This window comes from Egretta garzetta, unplaced genomic scaffold (assembly GCF_000687185.1).
Source record: "Egretta garzetta isolate BGI_Z169 unplaced genomic scaffold, ASM68718v1 scaffold744, whole genome shotgun sequence".
Lineage (NCBI taxonomy): Eukaryota > Metazoa > Chordata > Aves > Pelecaniformes > Ardeidae > Egretta > Egretta garzetta.
Window position 1 is genome coordinate 51210 of NW_009259482.1, and position 8060 is coordinate 59269.

General features: G+C 41.8%; 1 long non-coding RNA gene across 1 annotated transcript; it reads left to right on the forward strand.

The window, feature by feature from the left end:
* Positions 1 to 6: 6 nt before the first annotated feature.
* On the forward strand, positions 7 to 7503 carry LOC118452127. Its single transcript, XR_004841787.1, has 4 exons — positions 7 to 232; positions 2471 to 2579; positions 5827 to 5906; positions 7335 to 7503. It is a non-coding gene; the product is annotated as an uncharacterized LOC118452127 (long non-coding RNA).
* Positions 7504 to 8060: the final 557 nt, after the last annotated feature.

The window sequence follows — 8060 nt, forward strand, 5'->3', positions numbered from 1 at the left end:
GGGAAGGCTGCTTGGCGCCTTCTGGGAAGGCTGGCGGAGAAGATGGCCTCGCTGGGAAGGAGAACTGCGCGTAGCGGTTAATAACGCGCAAGATGGGCGCCGGGCTTCCCAGCCTGACTTCTGGGTCTTTCCGCCCGGCTGCCGGGGCGGGGAATGGTCGTTCCCACTCGGTTAAACCGAGCTCAGCGGTAGCGGTGCCAGCCAGTGTCCTCAACCGCCAGTGAGAGAAAAGGTAGTCATATTCCAGCAGCTTCCAGAGAAATTAAACTTCAGTTTCAGCATGCGGGAAAAAATAATAAAGCATGCTGTTTTCCCTTAATTGCAGCCTAGGACTGAGCTGCTACATAAAAATCAAATTTCTCTTTCTTATCTTGACTTCTCGAGCAGTGTTATTAGGACAAGTGCATACGTTTCCCTCCTACCAGCAAAGTCATAAAGCTTCTGTAGGCTAAATTAGACTGTCAGCTGGGTCATGCGGGTGTAATTGATTGTCACTCACTGCATCGCTGTTGGAAGATGCTCCAGAAATCTGCTTTCTTGACTGTTACTGGTAGCAGAAAGAATGTATTTGCTGCAAAATAAGATTCCAATGTACCTGTCCCCGTATCTCTCTGTGTATGTATGTGTATATGTATATACAAACAGATTTCCAGTGAGAACTTGAAGCATTTTGAAACCTGTGCAATGCTTCAAGTGATTTGACATGGATGCCCAAAAAAAGGTCAGGACTGTGTAATTAGTGACCACAAGGACAGAGGGCTTGAATGAATTCCTTTGAACTCTTACCTTGTTTTTAAGCTGAAAAAGATATGCTGTGATTACTGTTGCAGGTTTCCTGCTCCTGCCTCTGGTTTCCTCCTAAAATACCTTGCAGGTATTCGTTTTAAGCTTTCAATATAGTAATTAACAGATGAAGCCGCCACAGGATATGGTAGTATGGGCAAGGTGCTGAAATACCAGAGTAGTCCTTAATATCAACATTAATGTAGCAAATTGACTTGATTTCCTCATGCACAAGTGTAAGCATTACGGTACTAAAAATGCTTATAAACCAAGTAGAACAAGAAATAGAAGCCTTTTCCATATAAAAGGCATGCAGAGCTGTACGTAAGGCTCTTTATGTTCTGTGCATTTCTATTCTCTATATAAATGGCCTAACATTTTCTGTATATTGGTGGCAATTTAAACACAAGATCTCCCAATATTTGCCTGGAGTTTGGCTATTCTTTATTACGTTCAGAAACCAGGCCTCCCTTGTGATTTTTAATCATACAGATAAAGGTCTAGCTCAGATACACTGTGAGGTGTGGGACCTTAAACCTTCCACTGGTGCCTGTTGTTTGTGTTCATGAGCACGTAGAAAACACTTCGCATTTTTTTTTTTACCCATTGTCAGCATTTTGTTATTTAAAACTTATCTTAACAAGCGTAGATTACGTTTGTGGGAAATGTGCTAGATGAGCAAGAGGCAGCCAGCCAGAGACATCTAGAGGTAAGAGCAACCAGTCTGCAGAGCTTCGTAGTCTGGCCTGCCTTCTTTCTGTACCTTCAAATCAACACATGTATTATCAGCCTACATTTAAAATTTTTGTTTGAGAAACTTGAGAGCAGCAATTTGTTAACCAGTCCTCTGATACTTTTGGGAAGAGGACATTTAACTGAAATAGTCTTTTATTCTCTTGCACATCACCTAACGCAATGTGAACCAACCTGGGATTTTTTTTGGTGCTACTGGAATAAACGTGTTGACACCTGCATTGAGTCGTGTTTACAGTGTGATAATGGGAGTAAATTTGCTGTTCAGATAGGTGCTAGCATAGCCCCCAGCAACATCGTTTGTCCTCAGATGAGAGGCCACATAACGAACTGTCCAAGCTCTAACAAAAACCCCCAAATTCATATCTTCATTCATCTATAATGGTAAGATGAAATAGGAAACAGATTATGAACAAGTAGGCAGTACCGCTTGCTGTATTTAAACACCATAAATAAATACGTTAAAGGTGAAAATAACCACTGCACATTCATTAAGTATGCTGTGTTTGTATCTCTTGTTTAAGGGCTCACGTGAATTGTATGGTGAAGTTGTTGCACACTCTCTCTCTTCGACGTTTGACTTTGATGGAAAAGTTGATTAAAAAAAGAGGAAGAATGTCGTTTGGCATTAGGATACGCCCAGGGCCTGCTCGGGATATTAATGGAAATGGTTCTCATTTCTGTTTTGAATCTGTTCTTATTGTCTCATCCAGTTTTAAGTTCCTTGAATGACAGTGTGTTGTTCATTAACTTAATTATCCATTGACTGGAAGGCTTGTAATTGTTTTTACCTGCTCAGTTCTGGGTTTCCTTTTCGCCCCTTGGTTTGGGATGGAAGCCAGCTGGAACAATGCAAACACTAAGACGCTTCTAAACTTGCGGGGATGCTGTTTCTCACCTTTTTTTTTTTTTGGCGTTATTTTTCTGTTCACAGTCTCACGCCTTCACGCAGGCCTCTGCCCCCGCCTCGCATGGTGGGACAGGACTTCCCACCGGGACCGCGAGGGCTGTTTCCCATGCTTTTCGTGGCTAAACAGTGAGAGGTGGGTGAAACACTGCGGCGTGGGAAACACAGGCTCTAAGGAAAACTATTTACTTGTATAAGGGACTCATAAAATAATAGTCTGCAGGTCATGAAAGCTAGGAAGTAGGAAAAAAGTGAGATAAAGCATTGTTCAGAAGGAAAAAAAAATGTTTGGAGTACTGTTATGTACATTTCTTAGCATTTTAAAGGACCTTAAAATACCAGGAAAGGATAATCAGCTCTTGCAAAGGGTGTCCTTGACTTGTAAGGACATGAGATGGAGGAAGGCAAAACCGTGGTACATCTGCTGCTGGAGCAGAGAGTGAGCTCTTGGGGGGCACCAGGAAAGGCTGCCGTAGCTTACAGGTGTGGCGGGAGGATAAAATGTATGTATTGCTGCACTGCAAAGAAAGTGATAGAGAGAGGTCCTTCAGATAACTGCTAGGTGAAGACCTGGGCAGCAAAAAGCCCAAATGTGACATCTGTGAGCTCTCCCTCTCCTACAGAAGCTTCCGAACCCTAGGCTGCAGGCTTAATACTTTCTTTTTTTTTTCCCCTGATAAGACGTTTTCAAGGATCTTACTGGAATTACCACATTTTTCTTCCCTTTTTTAAAGCAAGACGTAATTAGAACCTCTTCAGAAAGCTCTTACAAGGACCTCTCTTTTAATTACCTGTAATTTTTTATGGGTTTTTTTTTATATATAAGAAAGACTCCATGAAAAGCATCTCAAATCAGCAGTATGATAATGTACAGGCCCATAGAACCAATTTGATTTGCAACCCTTGCCTCCAAGACTGCAGCACTCGCGATGCTACCCCACACCTGTGAATTGGTGTGCGCAACGCAGGGGTCAGGAGTTTTGTTCCTGTTAGGGGCTGCCCTGAACTCCAGAGCCTCTCCTAAAGACATCCTCTGACTGACAATCAATCAAGATAAAATTACAGACAAATGGTGGCTCGAGTTAAATTCAGTTTTGGGGTGCTTGATAAATACTGCAAGCTTGCATTTGAAGTACAGTGTGCATATTGTTGCTAAGGATATAAACCCAGGTATTTACCTTTTTTTAAGCCGTAGAAAGGCCACGATGGTTTTCATAATGCAAAGGTTTTTGTGTTTGAGGGGAAGACAGCATGCTTTATTAAACACTGATTAGATTATGAGCTTTCCCAGACAAAAAATACATTAAAGGAAGACACAGATTGCTCTTAACGCAGCCAAGAGCATTTTTTGCCTATGAGGAACTTGATTTGCAAGGACCTAATCAGTCAGTTTGGAATTTGAGGTTGAGGAATTTCAGAAAATGTGAATCTCGTCCTCACTGGGAAAACAGTTTGTTCTTTGAAGCATACCTTACGTGCTGAACTTGTCCATAGACAACCGAGTGTCAGTCCACTGGTAAGAAAACCTGAACAAAGAAAGATTTGTCTTTCTAGAGCTGAGAAAGGTACTAAAGGTGCTCAGCAAGCCTGAGTGCCCTATGTATCCTGACATGATGTCACGGTATGTGGAGAAAGGGAAAGGCTTCCCCAGATCTTTCCCAAGTGAAAAAGGCTCTGGTTTCCATGAAATGCTGCTTGTCGTTGAGCTTGCTTGTCTTGGTAGCTGATTTATTTTTTTTCTGAGAAGAAAAAAGGGGCAGCTTTGTTGTCCCTTTGTCAAAGTGCAAAAAGCTGGCTTTTTGCTTAGACCAGCCAAAGAACAATTCCTATTCTCTACCAGCAATAAAAGTAATTTCAAACACAGACAAAGCACATAAAACCTGAATGCCCCTTAAGTATTTTCAGATGAGAACTATGGATGCCAGAAGTGTCAAGGACTATGAGGTGTCTTACATAATTACCGCGACAAGGTTTGACTCCTAACTTTGAAGACACCAGTTTTAGCATACGGTCCTGCAAAAGTAGTCAAGTGTGTTCCATGCTGCTGGCACAGAATAAAAAAGAGAAATAAGGAAAAGCAGGATACTCATCACTATTAGTAACAGAAGTCCCAAATGTTGGCCAATTATTTGACATTAAGTATCCTACAGCAAAGGGCCAGCTCCATAAAATACGAAGATGGATCACTTCTGCTTCAAACTTATGTCTTGATCATGGGAACACGTTGGCATTTGCTTATTTCATTGCTGTGAGTGTTCCCACGCAGCTGCAGATTGACTGAACACCAACCAGGGTGTGAATATTGTTGTGTCTCCATGAGCGACCAGAGGAGCACGCCAGTTTCTTTTGGCTGTACAGTATGGAATGATGCGAGGCAATATCAGTGGGGAAGGAGGGGAGCCACGCTTCCTTGCCTCAGGAATCCCACGTGCATTTTTTTCTATAATGATCCCAACAAAGCAGATATTAATACCATCATTTGTGTAGAAGATTTTAAAGACTAGAGGATTTTCTGTTACAGGAAAGCTGTAAAATTAAGCTTTTGGGGAAATAATAGAATGATCTCCTATCAAGATCTATGAATTTAAAGTAAATGTTCTTTGCAATTTTTTTGCCTATAAAAGGTGCAGCTTAGTTTTTATCAAACTCACATGCCCAACAAAAACATTTTTGTAAATATTTACCGACCAAGCGTCAGATTTATGGTAAAAAGCGAGCATTTCACATTTTGGTAACAACACCGATCTCTGTAAAAGTTAAATTTAGAAAACATTTTTTTAGCCGAAGAGTAAATTAGTGAACACTGAAATGCTCTAAATTTTAGCCTATTTCTAAAAAATCTGAGCCACCATTACTGAACGAAAATGCCAAAATCTTTGTACTTTGAGTATTTCACATAAGGCACAAGTCCATTTCATTGTGTTCATAGAAGGGTAATAAATAAACTTTGCGCAATATAGCCTTACTCTTTTACTGATAGCAAGTAAGCTCTCTGTTCTGAATTGACGTCCTAATTTTTACTGACTTACTTAATTTCCCAGAGCTTAGATTTCCAAGAAATGGTAAAATGTACCACATAGGGCAGTAGTTTGCTATTGAGTATTGCGCTGCTCATTAACTACGCTGAATTTAAAAGCACAACTGCCTAGTCGTGTTTAATGGATTTTTTTCCTACATTTAAATAACTTAACTTTGATCTGTACGATACACATTTCATAATTATTTGCCTTTGTGCAATTGCTACGTTATTTTGTTCCTTTACATGTCCCTTTTATGCATTTGGATCTCAATCCTGGACACCGTCCAAGCAGAGTTAAATAGGGTACTGCAAGTCTGATGAAGATATCAAGATAAAACTCATTCATCTATCTTTGTTGTTTCAGGGTGGCCTGGCATCGCAGCCTGGTCCATCGCTTGTGCTGAGCTGCAAAACAGTTGGGCTCTTCGGGGCCGAGAGCAAAAGGTGCAACGGGGTGGCTCTGCGGGGGTGAGCTGGCCTGGGGTCCCTGGGCCTGCTTCACATTCAAACTCTTTCCAACTGATGGTGGATTAAAGGCAAAGTGCGGGGAGGGAAGGGGCTGAAGCCTCTCTTTATCTTCTATTCAGTATTTATGGTGATACTTGTAAAGTTCTAAATATGAGGAGATCCTGTCTGTAAGGCTTACTTCAGGTGTATTGTCGGTTTTCGACTTTGCACACCTGCTAACATTTAGTGTTAACCTGAGCTCATTTTACATGATTGGTTTTGTATTTGCATCAATGACCCCAAGTTGTAATCAGTCAAATATTAGATTAAGAATGACATATTGGTATATGGTACAGTTGATAAACTAGGTTACTTGGTGCTGCCCTCATACATGTATAGTACTCATTCTCTGCTGAATGTTGAAACGATGCAGAGACTACAGTCAGTCATATAGGGTGGCTCAGGAACTGTACAACATTTTTCTAAACCAATCCCTCTGTATTACTTAAAATCATACATTTGTGAGTTTTGCTTGTATGGTAGATCTACTAATTACTTACCTATGAGTCTTTTGAAAAGACACTAAACGTGTTTTTCCCATCCAGATTTAGTCTGAGGTCTTTGTTAGTGTTATCAGCTGCTCTGAGTCCACAGCATCATTAAAGAAAAGCTGTAGGGCGTGCCTGTTGCCAATTAATGCATCCTTAGGAGACTGGTAGCTTGGTCCACGTAAGGATTTGGCTGCCCATAGGATTTTCCAGAGAGTTCCTTTCCTGAAGACATCTGAAGGAATTCTTCTCTTGCCAAAAGCTGGAAACCCTGAAGTAACTGAAGAAATCTTAAGATACATGGTTCCCTCCTTTGGCCTTACCCTTCAGTCAGACTGAAATATCTAAAAGGAGACACCTATTTTAAGTGTTGGAGTTACTCTGACTAGAGTGGTTTAACAGAGTTATCGGTGAGATCTAGGCTAACAGTCTCGCTTTCCATAGCTGAAGTGGGTTTTTTTCCTACCTAGTAATGCTGTAGCTGTCTACATTATAAAGCAAGAATAGTGACTGATGGGAGCCAGAGGAATCCAGCCTGGGTATTGCATTGCTCCTGTTGCTCAGTGTTTCCACGCTGGGGGTTCAGATGCGTTTTATGTGTGCAGATTTAATACCACCAAGTTCAGATCAGCCAACATGCAGAATGTGGTCACAGGTGTATTGGTGCATCCACTGTCATATATGTTTGTCAGTGTTTATAGTCTCAGCTATGTGCTTTTTCTGGGCCTTAATTTGCCCTTTTTCTTTTTTTTCCCCTCCAAAAACCCAGCCAAATTTTGCTACAGTGATACAAAATACACTCCCCCAACTTTGTTAATATTCTAGCTAAGGTAGGAGCAGCAGCAGCACATTTTCTAACCATCTTCTTGGCTTTCAGTTGCAGTACCAATGCGATGCTTTGGCTGGCACGTCCATTAGGCTGAGTATCACTTCTGCAAACGAGTCGGCACAGGAAGGACTATGGACTTTGTAGCAGGTCGAGGCTGTGAGACAGATGAGTGATTTCAGCCCACCTATCCATTTATTTTTTTTGCTACTGCTGTTTGCTGTTACTTCCTTTGACTTACGCTCTTGGTTCCACCCTTTACTCTGTCCCTTCTTCCTCCAAATGTCTTAATATTGTTGCTCCTTGCCCCACATCTCCAGGCTTCCCAGATACACTTCCCTACAGAGAAATGTGTCTGCTTGCCTGCCGTGCTGAGGGATGCGGCCGTCGCTGCTGCCGCCGCCTCCTTTCCTGCCAGCCAGGGAGCTCCTACTCCCTCTTGGCTACCCTGAGGATTGGCGTTTGACAGTAATAAATTGATAATAATAAATTTATACCCTACCCTATGGCCTGGGAGTAGCCCCCTGCTTCCCTCCTGGTGCGGGTCAGGCAGGAACAGCTCTCAGGCCAGCTGCGCAGTGCTGCCTATGCTAAAAAATATATGTTAGGCTTCTTTTAAAATAAAAAAAAAAAAAAAAAAAAAAAAGAGCGACCTGCATTGGGTGTTGGCAATCCCTGGGTGTCAGTAACTGCTGCCGATCAAACAGCGACGGGCGGTTTTGTACAGTTTGATTTAAATTATTACCCTGCTGGGTTTTTTTCTGCTCACGTAGGTCC